At 40.8% G+C, this 17,594-nt stretch overlaps 1 long non-coding RNA gene across 1 annotated transcript; it reads left to right on the forward strand.

Moving 5' to 3' along the window:
• The first annotated feature begins 672 nt into the window (after positions 1 to 672).
• Positions 673 to 15,626, forward strand: LOC115179564 (uncharacterized). The gene is made up of 3 exons (XR_003872943.1): positions 673 to 1,507; positions 3,185 to 3,421; positions 15,505 to 15,626. It is a non-coding gene; the product is annotated as an uncharacterized LOC115179564 (long non-coding RNA).
• The last annotated feature ends 1,968 nt before the right edge of the window (positions 15,627 to 17,594 follow it).

Here is a 17,594-nt window from a genome sequence, read left to right on the forward strand (position 1 = left end):
AGATGTTTGTTTCTGTCGGTGCGATGTGTGAAGAAGCCAGGTGGCTGTACTGACTCTGATGACGTATTCCCGAGTGAGCCATGTTTCCGTGAAACAAAGAACGTTACAATCTCTGATGTCTCTCTGGGAGGCAACCCTTGCTCGCATTTCGTCTACCTTGTTGTCAAGAGACTGGACATTAGCGAGTAGTATGCTTGGGATCGGTGTGCGATGTGCCCGTCTACGGAGCCTGACCAGAAGACCGCTCCGTCTGCCCCTTCTATACTGTACTACTGGGACTATATTGAGGGTCAGGCTGTTGAAATGCAGTTGATTATGTAAATAGTATTGTAGAACTGTGGTACTGATGGTCCATTCGAGGGTGAGTCATTGATATGAATGCTCAGAGTGAATGAGCTGTGAACTCACCTGTGATGGTCCACATCTACCACAACATTTCCTATTGTGTTAGTAAGCACCACAGCATTTTAGGCAGCCATTGTTCAAAATGTGTTCATACATACAGTAACAATGAGAGGGGGTGTAGCATGCACAGGGGAGGACCAGGAAGTTGATCTCAGATTCTATTCAGAATTGACAGATTGACAGTGAGGACAAACCCAGCCTGCCTCTCTCTTTCCACACTCTAAATCTACAGTCACTGGGTCCTGATTGTGACAGTGGAGCCTAGTTTGCACTGCAGGATCCAGAGATGGCATCAGTAGACAGGCTTCCATTGACCCAGGTTTATTAGACAAAATAACCTACAGAAAAAAATCAGGAAACATTGAAGAACCACAGTGACATTACGTGGAGGTGTAAGAATGGCGCTGCTAAGATCAGAGATTCATCTCCTGAGTACATACTGTACCTAGTCCCCTGAATACCAATCAAGTAATCTCACATACAGGACTTCAAGTTGTAAAATAGTAAACTACTCCTTTAATGGAGTGGTGGGCTCTATGAAAGGATGTTTCACACAAAAAACTTTATTGTAGTATTTTGTTCATTAGTACACTGCAATCACGTTTTCAAGAACTTTCAGTACAAAGCAAAAAGTGTGATGATGATGATGATATGAAAATGACAAATGATTATTGCATGTAATTTGCATCATCACACTTTTTTGCTATGTACTGCAGTGTACCCTAATCCTGTGTACATTTGTAATTTGATTGAACTATCCCTTATATTGCCGTTCCTTTGGAGTTACATTTAGTTGTGCTATAAATAAATAGTCATTTATTTTTTAAAGAAAACTGCTTTTGTCATCTCTTAAAGAATTTTTTACTTAAGTACTTTAGTTTACACCACTGAGGAGGCGACGGCAGCAGCATCTATCCCCTTCTCATGTAATGGGGTAAGGGCCATCCCAAGGATCCCAGAATGCACGGAAGGTTGCACTGTGGTAGTGGAGAACAGGAAGTTCCCGGCAGGCGGGCACCATTCTTCAGAATAAAGAAAGCGCCAGAACGGTGCAGTCAAGAAAATAACCGTTGTGTGTGTCCGTTTCAATTTACTACTACAGGTATGTAATAGCGCGTTTAAATTTTACAATATCGAACGAACATGTAATTCCATGCTAGGTAACAAATCCATTAAGGTATTATCACGTTTGATGTGTAATTCTTGTATCAAACCGAGTGAAGAACGTGGTAAACTATTTTACAAGTCACATAGCTAGAGACTTTGGGTTTGTCTGAGTGGATGTACATATTTTTCTCAAGGTAATTTCATAAAGAATCCATTTATTTGACATTTTTTGTTGCATGTTATTGGTTTTGTGTAAAATTAACGAGCTGGTAAAATGGCGGCGCCCACTCGGTCTGTTACTACAGTGTGAACGGGAAATACAATTGTTTTTTGATTGAAATGATACAATAATGACGCGGTTGTTCAGGAAAATAGTAACAATGCTGCCTAAAACAAACAGTGACCTTGTAATGTACAACATGTTTGTTTTTTTGTCAATTTTATGTGAATTTATCAAATCTACTATAAAGTGCTCTTACGTTGTGTTTAATGTGAATGAATTAATGTTTTCAAATCACATTTTGTCACATGCGCCGAATACAACAGGTGTAGACCTTAAAGTGAAATGCTTACTTACAAGCCCTTAACCAACAATGCATTTTTAAGAAAATACCTTAGAAAAAGTAAGAGAAGAATAATTAAAGAGCAGCACTAAATAACAATAGCGGAGCAATCTACAGAGTCAATATGTGGGGGAACCGGTGTCGAGGTAATTATGTACATGTAGGTAGAGTTATTAAAGTGGCTATGCATAGATAAGAGAGTAGTAGCAGCAGCGTGTGTGGGGGCAATGCAAATAGTCTGGGTAGCATTTGATTAGCTGTTCAAGAGTCTTATGGCTTGGGGGTAGAAGTTGTTTAGAAGCCTCTTGGTCCTAGACTTTGTGCTCTGGTACTGCTTGCTGTCCGGTAGCAGAGAGAACAGTCTATGACTAGGGTGGCTGGAGTCTTTGACAATTTTAGGGCCTTCCTCCATCACTGCCTGGAATGCAGGAAGCTTGCCCCCGGTGATGTACTGGGCTGTACATACTACCCTCTGTAGTGCCTTGCAGTCAGAGGCCAAGCAGTTGCCATACCAGGCAGTGATGCAACCAGTCAGGATGCTCTCGATGGTGCAGCTGTAGAACTTTTTGAGGATCTGAGGACCCATGCCAAATCTTTTCAGTCTCCTGAGGGGGAATAGGTTTTGTCGTGCCCTCTTCACAACTGTCTTGGTGTGCTTGGACCATGTTAGTTTGTTGGTGATGTGGTCTCCAAGGAACTTGAAGCTATCAACCTGCTCCAATACAGCCCTGGTGTAGTACAATTCGATCTTAGTCCAGATGTTAGTCCTGTATTTGTTGTCAATGCTTAGCTACCTGATCTACTGAAATGAGATCAGTGCTTGATTTGGACAGGAGCTCACCGGAGCAGAGTACTTACATTTCTACTGCTTGAGATCATGTTCCTCTTATAGAATATTAGCTCAACAGTATTGTGTAGCTCCTGGCCCTAAATATAAACAGTACCGGCACCCAAAATGAGCACGGGCACCTATTTCAGTCCAAGTCAAGCACTGAATTAGATAATTGAACAAGAAGAAATATAATATATTTTTAGGGAATAAAGAAAGTGCCTGAACTGTCAAGACTAACTTCTGTGTCTTTTTTTCTTTATTACTACTGGCCGACTAGAATTAAGTCTGAGGCCGGTAACATCAACAGTGAGGACAGACCCAGCCTGCCTCTCTCCTTCCACACTGAGTCCAAACCTACAGTCACGGGGTCCTGATTGTGACAGTGGAGCCCAGTTTGCACTGCAGGATCCAGAGATGGCATCAGTGAAGCTGGAAGACTGCAGTGAAATACGGGAGCTGAATGTTAACATTAAAGATGAAGACGAGGAGAAGATTGGGACATCTGTTTCTCATGGTAAGAGCAGGTTCTAACTAAGTTTGTTATTCATTCCAACTTCCCACTGTGCATGAAAAGTTGCTGTAGAACTGTTTCATTATTAACTGTTTCAATGAGAAGGTAGATATTATTTTATGGTACTGAGGCTTGCATGGTTTGACACCAGTATTGTCAGCATTTGTTTTATTCACTGGGCTATCTGGAGTGCTCAGAGTCTTTTTTTTATACATTTTTTTATTTCACCTTTATTTAACCAGATAAGCCAGCTGAGAACAAGTTCTCATTTACAACTGCGACCTGGCCAAGATAAAGCAAAGCAGTCCGACACAAACAACAGAGTTACACGTGGGATAAACAAATGTACAGTCAATAACACAATAGAAAAGTCTATATACAGTGTGTGCAAATGAGGTACGATTAGGGAGGTAAGGCAATAAATAGGCCGCAGAGGTGAAGTAATTACAATTTAGCAATTAACCTCTCTGGGGTATGTGGGACACACTATTCAACAGCCAGTGAAATAGCAGGGCGGCAAATTCAAAACCACAACAAATCTCATAATTCAAATTTCTCAAACATACAACTATTATATCCCATTTTAAAGATACACTTCTCGTTAATCCAACCACATTGTCCGATTTCAAAAAGGCTTTACGGCGAAAGCAAATTTTGCAATAATCTGAGTACAGCGCTCAGATATCAAAACAAGCCATACAGATACCCGCCATTTTGGAGTCAACAGAAATGACAAAAATTACATTATAAATATTCACTTACCTTTGATCTTCATCAGAATGCACTCCCAGGCATCCCAGTTCCAGAATAAATGTTTGTTGTGTTCGATAAAGTTAATCTTTGTCCAAATACCTCCATTTTGTTCGCATGTTCAGTCGAGTAATCCAAATCCACTGTGCTCGCGCAGTGAATTCAGACAAAGTCAAAAAAGTTATATTACAGTTCGTAGAAACATGTCAAACGATGTATAGAATCAATCTTTAGGATGTTTTTATCATAAATCTTCCATAATATTTAAACCGGACGATTCCTTTGTCTTCAGAAATGAAAAGGAACACAGCTAACTCTCACGTGAGTGCGCACCACTGAGCTCATATCATTTTCTCAGTCATCTGATTCCAATGGCTCTTATTCTCTCCCCATTCACAGTAGAAGCATGAAACATCGTTATGACTGGTAACATCTAGTGGAAGCCTTACGAAGTGCAAAATGATCCCATTGACACTGTATACTGCATAGGGAATCACTTGGAAAACTACAAACCTCAGATTTCAGATACTGGGGTGCAAAGGAGCAAAAAAATAAATAACAGTCTGGGGATAAGGTGGGTTATTTACAGATGGGCTATGTACAGGTGCAGTGATCTGTGAGCTGCTCTGACAGCTGGTGCTTAAAGTTAGAGCGAGATATGAGTCTCTAGCTTCAGTGATTTTTGCAATTCGTTCCAGTCATTGGCTGCCTTTCCTTCCAGTTCTCTGCTGCCGAAGGAGGGATTGGCTTTGGGGGTGACCAGTGAAATATACCTGCTGGAGCGTGTGCTACGGGTGGGTGCTGCTATGGTGACCAGTGAGCTGAGATAAGGCGGGGCTTTACCTAGCAAAGACTTATAGATGACTTGGAGCCAGTGGGTTTGGCGACGAATATGAAGCGAGGGCAAGCCAACGAGAGCATACAGGTCGCAGTGGTGGGTGGTATATGGGGCTTTGGTGACAAAATGGATGGCACTGTGATAGACTGCATCCAATTTGCTGAGTAGAGTATTGGAGGCTATTTTGTAAATGACATCGCTGAAGTCAAGGATCGGTACGATAGTCAGTTTTACGAGGGTATGTTTGGCACCATGAGTGAAGGATGCTTTGTTGCGAAATAGGAAGCCGATTCTAGATTTAATTTTGGGTTGGAGATGCTTAATGTGAGTCTGGAAGGAGAGTTTACAGTCTAACCAGACACCTAGGTATTTGTAGTTGTCCACATATACTAAGTCAGAACCGTCCAGAGTAGTGATACGGGCAGGTTCAGTTGAAGAGCAGTAGAGTAGAGGTGGATCAGAGAATCACCAGCAGCAAGAGCGACATCATTGATGTATACAGAGAAAAGAGTCGGCCCGAGAATTGAACCCTGTGGCACCCCCATAGAGACTGCTAGAGGTCCGGACAACAGGCCCTCCGATTTGACACACGGAACTCTATCAGAGAAGTAGTTGGTGAACCAGGCGAGGCAGTCATTAGAGAAACCAAGGCTGTTGAGTCTGCCGATAAGAATGTGGTGATTGACAGTTGAAAGCCTTGGCCAGTTAGATGAATACGGCTGCACAGTATTGTTTTATGATATCGTTTTCGGACCTTGAGCGTGGCTGAGGTGCACCCATGACCAGCTCGGAAACCAGATTGCATAGCGGAGAAGGTAGGGTGGGATTCGTAATGGTCAGTGATCTGTTTGTTAACCTCTCTTGGGCAGGTGGGACGCTACCGTCCCACCCACGTTCACACTATTCAACAGCCAGTGAAAAATCAGAGTGCCAAATTCAAAACCACAAAATGTCATAATTCAAAGTTCTCAAACATACGACTATTTTACACCATTTTAAAGATACACGTCTCCTTAATGTAACCACATTGTCCGATTTCAAAAAGGCTTTACGGCGAAAGCATAAAGTTAGATTATGTTAGGACAGTTCCAACACAAGAAAAACCACACAGACGTTTTCCTAGCAAGTACAGGCATCACAAACACCAGAAATTCAGCTAAAATTATGCACTAACCTTTGACGATCTTCATCAGATGACACTCCTAGGACATCATGTTACACAATACATGCATTTTTTGTTCGATCAAGTTGATATTTATATCCAAAAACAGCCTTTTACATTGGCGCGTGATGTTCAGAAAATATTTTGCCTCCAATACTGCCGGTGAATCAGCACAACAATTTACAGAAATACTCATCATAAACGTTGATAAAATATTAAACTGTTATTCAAAGAATTATAGATGAACATCTCCTTTATGCAACCGCTGTGACAGATTTCAAAAAAGCTTCACGGGGAAAGCACACTTTGCAATAATCTGAGTACCGTGCTCAAAAAATACACTAGGCAATACAGATACCCGCCATTTTGGAGTCATCTAAAATCATAAATAGCATTAGAAATATTCACTTACCTTTGATCTTCATCAGAAGGCACTTCCAGGACTCCCAGGTCCACAATAAATGTTGTTTTGTTCGATAAACTCCATAATATGTCCAAATACCTCCTTGTTGTTAACGCGTTCCGTAAGCTACTCCAAGTGTAGGAAGCGCGCCCAAAATGTCACGACGAAAAGTAAAAAAAGTTGTATTTATGTTTGTTCAAACATGTCAAATGTTTTATAGCATCAATCTTTAGGGCCTTTTTAACTTAGAACTTCAATAATATTCCAACCGGACGATTCCAGTGTCTTGAAAAACGTTTTGGAACACAGCTAACTCTCACGTGATTGCGCGCCAATGAACTCATGTGCTTTCCTGAGTCAACAACTTCCAACTTCCTCTGTTCGCTCTCTGTTCATCATAGACGCCTCAAACAACTTTCTAAAGACTGTTGACATCTAGTGGAAGCCTTAGGAAGTGCAAAATGAACCCTAAGTCACTGTGTGTTCGATAGGCAATGACTTCTCAGGTTTTGGCCTGCCATATCAGTTCTGTTATACTCACAGACATCATTCAAACAGTTTTAGGAACGTCAGAGTGTTTTCTATCCAAATCTACTAATAATATGCATATTCTAGTTCCTGGGCCCGAGTAGTAGGCTGTTTAATTTGGGTACGTTTTTCATCCGGCCGTGAAAATACTGCCCCCTACCCTAGAGAAGTTAACCTGTTATGGCTTGATCCCGTTAGCGGGATTGATATGACGACAGCCAGTGAAAGTGCACGACGGCAAATTCAAAACAACAAAAATCTCATAATTAAAATTTCTCAAACATACAAGTACTATACACCATTTTAAAGATAAGATTCCCCTAACCCTTGTTTCTCTTTCCCCTATCCTCATTTTTCTCCCCCAAATCCTGAACTACTGAGCTATATGATCAGTTCAGTTATTGCCTTAATTCAACACACCTTGTCTACCAGGTTGGTTAACTTCTATGGGCTAGGTGGGACGTGACCGTCCCACCTGCGGGACACACTATTCAACAGCCAGTGAAATAGCATGGCGCGAAATACAAAACAGCAAAAATCTCATAATTTCATTTTCTCAAACAATCAACTATTTTACACAATTTTTAAAGATAAACTTCTCGTTAATCTAACCACATTGTCCGATTTCAAAAAGGCTTTACGGCGAAAGCATAAAATTAGATTATGTTAGGACATAAACTTCACAAGAAAAACCACAGACATTTTCCAAGCAAGGACATGCATCACAAAAACCAAAAATGCAGCTAAAATATTCACTAACCTTTGATCTTCATCAGATGACACTCCTAGGACATCATGTTATACAATACATGTATGTTTTTCTCGATAAAGTTCATATTTATATCCAAAAACATCATTTTACATTGACACGTGATGTTCAGAAAATGTATTCCCACCAAAACATCCGGTGAATGTGCACATCAATTTACAAAAATACTCATCATAAACATTGATTAAATTTACAACAGTTATTGAAAGAATTATAGATATGCTACCGCTGTGTCAGATTTTAAAATAGCTTTTCGGCGAAAGCACATTTGTCAATATTCTGAGTACAGAGCTCAACCATCAAAGCAAGCTATACAGATACCAGCAAAGTTCTGGAGTCAACTAAACTCAGAATTAGTATTATAAATATTCTCTTACCTTTGCTGGTCTTGGTCGGAATGCACTACCAGGACTCGTACTTCCACAATAAATGTTATTTTTGTTCGAAATACTCCATATTTATGTCCAAATACCTCCGTTTTGTTCGTGCGTACAGATCACTATCCAAAAGGCATAACGCGTGTGCGTAAAATAAGAGACAAAAAGTCAAATAGTTCCATTACTGTTCATAGAAACATGTCAAATGATATTTACAATCAATCCTTAAGGTCTTTTTAAATTAAAACGTCGATAATATTCCAACCGGACAATAGCGTATTCATTCCAGGAGGAAAAGAATGAGCGGCGCGCCAAACGTGAAAGCGCAGTAAACAACTCCCTGCTCCCAGGCAGTCCACTGATAAACTGAGCTCCTGTTCTTTGCCCAGTAACAGGAGACACATGAAAGACGTTTCTAAAGGCTGTTGACAGCCAATGGAAGCCTTAGGAAGTGCAAAATGACCCCACAGACACTGTAGTTTGAATAAGGATTAGATAGAACTACAAATCACTTCCTGGTTGGATTTTTTTTCTCAGGTTTTTGCCTGCCATATGAGTTCCGTTATACTCACAGACATCATTCAAACAGTTTTTGAAACTTCAGAGTGTTTCCTATCCGATATGCCAATAATATGCATATCTTAGTTTCTGGGAGTGAGTAGGAGGCAGTTTACTCTGGGCACGTCAGTCATCCAAGCAACTCAATACTGCCACCATCCATAAGAAGTTAACTTGTCTTTTGAAGACCGTAGAAAGGCAGGGTAGGATAGATATAACTCTGTAACAGTTTGGGTCTAGAGTGTCTCCCCCTTTGAAGAGTGGGATGACCGCGGCAACTTTCCAATCTTTGGGTATCTCAGACGATACGAAAGAGGTTGAACAGGCTAGTAATAGGGGTTGCAACAATTGCAGTGGATAATTTTAGAAAGAGAGGGTCCAGATTGTCTACCCCAGCTGATTTGTAGAGGTACAGATTTTGCGGCTCTTTCAGAACATCAGCTATCTGGATTTAGGTGAAGGAGAAATGGGGAGGCTTGAGGAAGTTGCTGTGGAGGGTGCAAGGCTGTTGACCGGGGTAGGGGTAGCCAGGTGGTAGTAGATTTAAAGAAGTGAAGTAGACAAACTGCCAGTGTTTTAAAAGTTCTATGAGTGAAGGAAAAGCAGCCAACAAGTGCTCAGCATATGTGGGAACTCCTTCAAGACTTTTGGAAAAGCATTCCTCATGAAGCTGGTTGAGAGAATGCAAAGCTGTCATCAAGGCAAAGGGTGACTATTTGAAGATTCTCAAATAAAAGTCTAAATATAATTTATTTAAAAACAAGTTATTACATGATCCCATATGTTATTTCATAGTTTTGATATATTCACTATTGTTATACAATGTAGAAAATAGTAAAAATAAAGAAAAACCCTTGAATGAGTAGGTGTTCTAAAATCTTGGACCAGTAGTGTAAGTATTCAGACCCTTTGCTATGAGACTTGACGTTGAGCTCAGGTGCATCCTGTTTCCACTGATCATCCTTGAGACGCTTCTACAACTTAATTGGAGTCCACCTGTGGTAAATTCAGTTGATTGAACATGATTTGGAAAGGCACACACCTGTCTATATAAGATCCTGCGTGTCAGAGCAAAATCCAAGCCATGAGGTCGAAGGAATTGCCTGTAGAGCTCTATGATAAAGATTTTGTCGAGGCACAGATCTGGGGAAGGGAACCAATAAATGTATGCAGCGTTGAAGGTCCCTGAGAACAGTGGCCTCCATCTTTCTTATTTATATATATTTTTTTACACATTTATTAGTTCCAAATAGAACAATCAACAATTACAGAAATAGCATTTTCTTGTTTTTTTTCTCCCCCCCACACACACCCCAACCCAAAGATGGATAAAAACATAACCAAACATTAACAAAAAAAGTCCTCACATCTCCAATAAAAATAAATGAAGCCGAAGTACGGAGTAAAGGGTCTGAACTTATGTAAGTGAGATATTTCCGTTTTTTTTGTATCATATGGTTCAAATTTAAGTTAATTTTAGAAGCACTTAAATAAGGGCTGTGTTTCGTGTAGGCTTACCCTGGCGTGACGTTTTTATAACCGTGTAAATTTCTCTTGGATAATGTGACTTATCAATATATTCGGCTGTATTTCTTCTCAGATTTGAAAATGCTAATTAGCGTCAAAGTAGACATCATACAAAACTACAAATCCCTGCATGCTCCTGCACATCATCTCTAGCTGACACCTTTGCTAACAGGTATTGTGTCAATTTAAAGCTTGCACAAGACAGTTCACAGAATTGTCAATTTAAATAAATGTATCCCATTTATTCATTACTTAACCCAGAGATCCTTACCTTTGTCTTGATTTGGCAATCTTGTCTAGACCATCAGAATGTGTAGTTGTTTATGATAGCCACATTAGCAGCTAATTACATAACATTTTTGTGGGGGTAAATACAGGCAAATATATTGATAAGTTATCTTGTCCTAGAGAGATTTACACAGTTATCAAAACGCCAGCGTAAGCCTACATGAAACACAGCCCTAGTTTTAGGTGTTTCTAAAATCCCTTATGGGAAAAATTATTGGAACCATTTTCCTGTTTGACTGCTAGGTTTTATGCATATTAGGATTTATACTGTGGTACTCGATTGGTATGTAGCTACCCGAAGCTAGTGGGGTGTGGATGAGCTGAGACACGTAGTAAAATGGGGGGGGGGTAGTGGAGTGGGGGATTGCACAAGCCTTCTGGAAGATGTGATGGTGGACAGGGGGGGGGGGAAGGATTTGTTCATATGAAATGGAGCTCACACAGTACTTTTAGAAGAGCTACAGGAGGAAAGTGAATGTGACGAGTGATGAATTAACTGGGGTGGCGGGTGCAGCGATGACCGCCGAGAAATGAGCCGAGTGTGGTGAGGAAATGAGCCGAGTGTGGTGAGGAAATGAGCCGAGTGTGGTGAGGAAATGAGCCGAGTGTGGTGAAGGTAACTCAGAGGGGACTCGTGGTGATTTATTGTTTCTCTTCTGTCCAGAGGGAGTGGGTGTGACTAGGGACAAGAATTGACTTGAATTGCTCTGCGGAATTGAAAGGAGTTATAACGAGGTTAGGTTTAAGTGTTGAGGAGGAGCAGTTGAAATGGAAGATTCCAGATGTTTGGTGAGAGAAGATGTCGTCATGTGGAGTTTTGATGCAGAGTCTCTGCCAGAAGGGTAAAGGTAGGAAGTGTCAGTTATCCCGTGAGCGCTTTTGTTCTGTAAATACTACAGTGTTTTAGGTGTCAGGTTTATGGGCCTGTTGCAGCAGTGTGTAGGAGTGAGATACCTAGATGTGAGAAGTGTGCAGGAGGGCATGAGATGAAGAACGTTCTGTGTGTTAGTTGTGGGGGTGCAAATGGAGCTGGAGATCCGAGGTGTCAGGTGTGAGAAAGGCAGATTGAGGTTGCCAGGGTTACAGTATTACAGAAAGTGTTCTTTGCCAAAGCAGTGAAGAGGGTGGTCGAGGAAGATTGGTACAGGGTGAGGGATCTTGAGAGGATTCCTGTGAGTAGGCATAGACCAAGAGAGAGTGATGGGAAGAATATGTGCTTCATTAAGGTGGGCTTTTTAGCATTTATAGCCATGGTTGTCAATTGTATTGCAGAAATTGACAATTTATTGCTCTCAAATTTTGTACACAAATTTGTGTACATCCCTTCTTAGTGGGATTTTCTCCTTTGCAAAGATAATCCATCCACCTGACAGTTGTGGCATATCAAGACGCTGATTGAATGGCATGATCATCATTACACAGATGCATCTTGTGTTGGTGACAAGAGTAGCTGAGTAGGTCCTGCCTTGGCAGCAGCCAATGGGGATCCCTAATAAATACAAATACAGAAATGCCACAGTCTCAAGTTTTGAGGGAGCATGCTATTGGCCAGCTGACTGCAGGAATTTCCACCAGAGCTGTTGCCAGATAATTTTATGTTAATTTCTCTACCATAAACCGCCTTCAATGTTGTTTTAGAGAATTTGTCAGTAGGCTCAACCAGCCTCACATCTGCAGACTGCCGTGTATGGCATTGTGTGGTTTGCTGATGTCCATGTTGTGAACAGAGTGCCAAATGGTGGTATCAGGGTTATGGTATGGGCTGGCATAAGCTACAGACAACCAACACAATTGCATTTTATCGATGGCAATTTGAATGCACAGAGATCCCATGACAAGATCCTGAGACCCATTGTCCTGCCATTCATCCGCCGCCATCACCTCATGTTTCAGCATGACAACGCACAGCTCCATGTCGCAAGGATCTGTACACAATTAAAAATGCTGAAAATGACCCAATTCTTCCATGGTCTGCATACTCAGACATGTCACCCTTTGAGCATGTTTGGGATCGACATGTACGACAGCTTGTTCCAATTCCCGCCAATATCCTGGAATTTTGCACAGCCATTGAAGAGTAGTGGGACAACATTCCACAGGCCACAATCAACATCCTCACCAATTCTATGTAAAGGAGATGTGTCCCGGAATAGGCAGCGGCAGCTACTCACTTCTCCAGTGCTTACTGTGTACATTGGGAGGAGCTGGAACCAAAAGTGAGCCCAAGAGGTGGTGACCTGGGGGTCTCTGAGGTACCAGAACACATAAAATACCTTTATAATAAAACATTGCATGCATTATCATGGCTTTAGCGTACTGGCATAGAGCAGTGGTGTGGAGACACTTGCAAAAGTTGCACACATGGAGTACATTTATTGGAGTCTGGGAAAAATGTTGCCCTTTCATTCAATTCTACATCATTTTAGATGACTGGAGACTTTCGCAGAATCTTTTTTAATACCTCACAAATGACCAAAATGACAGGCTACTTTGACACTGACAAACTGAGAATCTGAGATCAATAAAAACGACATTCTCTAATACATCAATAGCCTAGGCCAGGTGTGAGGAGAAACACATTGTACAATATGAGGAGGAAGTTATAGTCCTTAACAAGCTTTCCAGTTTCACTGACTCACCCAATGATGTGCAGCTCACTCACCGGCCAAAAGCTCATCTCTCTCTTGCTTTACTTTGTAAAACATGCTGTTTTCTCAATAGACCTATTTGGAAGTTGGTAACATACAGACAGATTAGTATTTTATTTTCAGCAGGATCCATTTGCTTTACAACCTGTGTTTTCCAGTGACTGTATTAGAAATATTGCTAAAGGCCTGTTTTGGCTGCATGCTATTCACTGACAGATTTGCCACACGTTCCCAGCTGTAGGCATGTCTTGTGATTTGGCTACACACAATCCACAGCTAGGCTATTTAAAAAATAAATAGCTATTGATCCTCTATGGCTAAATTATAGTCTTACTCCTGGTGCAGTATTGGGTATTACTTAATTTCTCAGACTGCTGTTCTATTCTATTAGGAAATAAATGAAGTGCAATGCTGGAGAGATGAGTTGCTGGCTCATGTCTATAACAGCACAGAGAGGGAGAGAGATCATAGAAAGTGAATCTCATTTTAGTTCTGAGAGAGATACAGGCGTGCTTCTCTCTCACCACAGCAATGGCCACGCCTTGGTCTAAATAGGCTACAATGTTGCACAAACCATAAACCTGGGGCGGCCCAACATTAATACATTCTTAGAAGATCAGGCATTTCTTCACATTACGTTTTTTAGGAGGCATGACAATTACAGAGGAATCCAAATGTAATTACTCTGGTTTTATTAGGATTTTTACATTGCAAACAGTGGCAATAATTTTTCATGCTATGAGGTAGTCTACCTGATACTGGCAAATGGGTTCTGGAATGAAAGACTACAAAACTGAGAGATGCTGGAGGATCTGGCTAAAATTAAGCACCGCTCTTCTCATATAATGGGGTAGGGCCATCCCAAGGATCCCTGAATGCACGGACGGTTGCGCCAAAGATTTTATAACTAAACCAAGATGTACCACAGCTGGACGCTTCCAATGGGAACAGTTGAGTCAGTGGGCAATACCGAGCATGAGCTAGTGAGATCCTATTGGTGTGGTCTAGCACATATCTGCATATTTCTGTTAGGGAACGCCACTGTGAAGCGTTCATGTGCAAAAACTCAATTCGCGTTCCTTCTAAACAATGCACTTTTTTTTATTTTGCAAAGGGTAAACTCTACAAAACTTAGTCCACTCTGTTCACAACTGATTTTAGTTTTGGGAACAGAACTGTATTAAGATCAGATTTTTTCATCGATTAGAACATTTGCAGAATGTCGGCCAAAATCCATCTCGTTCCATCTTCTCCCACTGCCGGCCAGTGGGCTTCCTCTCACTACCCTATTTGGTAGTGCGTGGAAACGCAAAGCGAATGCTTCACATTTATATATCCGGTGAAATATCTGTCTCATTGTTCTATCTGTGGCTGCGCTGTGGTAGTGGGGGAACAGTGAGTTCCGGGCAGGCACACACCATTCTTCAGAATAAAGAAAGCGCCGGAACTGTGCAGTCTGTTTCTGTATGACTACAGGTATGTAATAGCAGGTGTTAAACTTTCTAAAGTTAGAAAGAACATGTCATACCATGATAGGTAACAAATCTGTTCAATTACATCAAACCTGATAATACCTTTTCTGTCAAACAGTGAACGTGATAACTATTTTACAAAGTCCCATAGCTAGAAACTTTGGGTTTGTCTGAATGGATGTACATTTCCTGAAGGTAATTTAATAATCAATTTAATTCGGAGTTCATTTAGCATGTTGGTTTTGTGTGAAATTCATGACCTGGTAAAATGGCGGCACCCACCCTGTCTGCGTCAACGGACTTCAGTGCGGGTGCATCAGAGAGAGACAATTTCACGGTCTCACAAACAGTAACCTCGTACTATATGGTTTTGTGCATTTATGTGAATTTGTGAAATCTACTATAAGTTAAGCGCACTTATTTAAAGGGTCTAATTTGGATGAATTCGTGTTTTGTTGTCAATGCTTACCTACCAGATCTATTGAAATGAGAACAGTGCTTGACTTGGACAGGAGCTCACCGGAGCTGAGTACCGTTACCTCAAATGTCTACTGTTTGAGCTCATGTTCCTCTTCTACAATATTAGTTCAACAGTATTGTGGGGCTCCTGCACCTAAATATAAACAGTACCGGCACCTATTTCAGTCCAAGTCAAGCACTGAATTAGATAATTGAACAAGAATAAATATAATGTATTTAATAGAGAATAAAGAATGTACCGGAACTGTCAAGACAATAACTTGTCTGTTTCTCATTGTTACTACAGGCCGACTCAGAGTAAGTCTGAGTCCGGTAACATCAACAGTGACGACAGACCCAGCCTGCCTCTCTCCTTCCTCACTGAGTCCAAACCTACAGTCACTGGGTCCTGATTGTGACAGTGGAGCCCAGTTTACACTGCAGGATCCAGAGATGGCATCAGTGAAGCTGGAAGACTGCAGTCAAACACTGGAGCTGAATGTCAACATTAAAGATGAAGAAGAGGAGGAGAAGATTGGGACATCTGTTTCTCATGGTAAGCACAGGTTCTGTCTAAGTCTGTTGTTCGCTCCAACTTCCCACTGTGCATGAAAAGTTGCAGTAGAACTGTTTTAAATGAGAAGCTAGATGTTTTTTCATGCTACTCAGACTTGCATGGTTTGACACCAGTATTGCCAGCATTTGTTTTATTCACTGGGCTATCTGGAGTGATCAGAGAGTAGACTAAAGAAGTGAAGTAGACAAACTGCCAGTGTTTTTTTAAATGTCTATGAAATGAGTCTGTGTAGGTACTGTCGTGGAAATATTGAATCAAGTATTTCTAAGATACCGGAGCTTGTGAATTGAAATAGACTTATTACTAAAGTAACAACGCCGAGCAATTCCATGGAAGAAATGATTCTCAGTACTCAGCTTTTATACAGTTTTACCCTTATAACATTGTCACTCCACTTTATGTAAAAGATTAATACCTTCTAGCCTTGGCCACCCTAATCTTGCTGCCTTTCTTATTGGCTCAGACATTAGGTCATAGATTCTATTGGTGGCGTGACACACAGACATGCACACTCCTACTGCAGGTCTAATGGTGCCTATAACTGATTAGCTAATGTTCCTGTCCAAAGGCCTTCACAAGTTCAGGCTGATGTTGTCTATGTATGATTAACCCATGTCCAGTAGCCTTCACAAGATCAGATATGGCCCAGACCAGTCACGTCTGTGTTGGTCTACCTTGCCTCATCCACACGGATTCTGCTTACTGTTTTTTATATGTCTAATGGTTAACTCGATATTGATCCAGCTCTGTACATTCAAATGGGCTCAGCCTTCATTCTGCTTACACATGTCTAATATTTAACCTTATATCGATTCTACTTCATAGAGAACAGTATCGGTACTGAAAATCACCAGATGACTCAATTCTCTAACATTACTAACCCTTGTGATAGTGAGTGGAGAATGACACGCCCCTTTTTAGCTTTCAACTCTTACCCACTTAGAGTGGTTTTATTCCCCTTTTGTGTTGTACAGCCTACTGATATGAATACATACACTACCGTTCAAAAGTTTGGGGTCACTTAGAAATGTCCTTGTTTTGAAAGAAAAGCACTTTTTTTGGCCAATGAAAAATAAAATTGATCAGAAAAACAGTAGACATTGTTTTGTATTGTTGCAAATGACTATCGTGGCTGGAAACGGCAGATTTGTTTATGGAATATCTACATGGGCGTACAGAGGCCCATTATCAGCAACTATCACTGCTGTGTTCCAATGTAATGTTGTGTTAGCTAATCCAGGTGTATCATTTAAAAAAAGTTTTCTAATGATCAATTAGCCTTTTTAAAATGATAAACTTGGATTAGCTAACACAACGTGCCATTCGAACACAGGAGTGATGGTTGCTGATAATGGGCCTCTGTACGCCTATGTAGATATTCCATAAAAAATCTGCCGTTTCCAGCCACAATAGTCATTTACAACATTAAAAATGTCTACACTATTTCTGATCAATTTGATATTTTATTTTACAAAAAAATTGCTTTTCTTTCAAAACAAGGACATTTCTCTTTTGTGATTTTAGGCTGAATTTCTGTGAAGCACTACGACAACTGCTGATGTAAAAAGTTTGGACACCTACTCATTCAAGGGTTTTTCTTTCTGAATTGTAGAATAATTGTGAAGACATCAAAACTATGAAACAACATATATGGAATAGTGTAGTAACCAAAAAAGTGTTAAACAAATCAATATATTTGAGGTTCTTCAAAGTAGCCACCCTTTGCCTTGACAGCTTTGCAAACGCTTGGCATTCTCTCATCCAGCTTCATAAGGTAGTCACCCGGAATGCATTTCAATTAACAGCTGTGCCTTCGTAAA

This window comes from Salmo trutta, chromosome 39, assembly GCF_901001165.1.
Source record: "Salmo trutta chromosome 39, fSalTru1.1, whole genome shotgun sequence".
In the NCBI taxonomy this organism is placed as follows: domain Eukaryota; kingdom Metazoa; phylum Chordata; class Actinopteri; order Salmoniformes; family Salmonidae; genus Salmo; species Salmo trutta.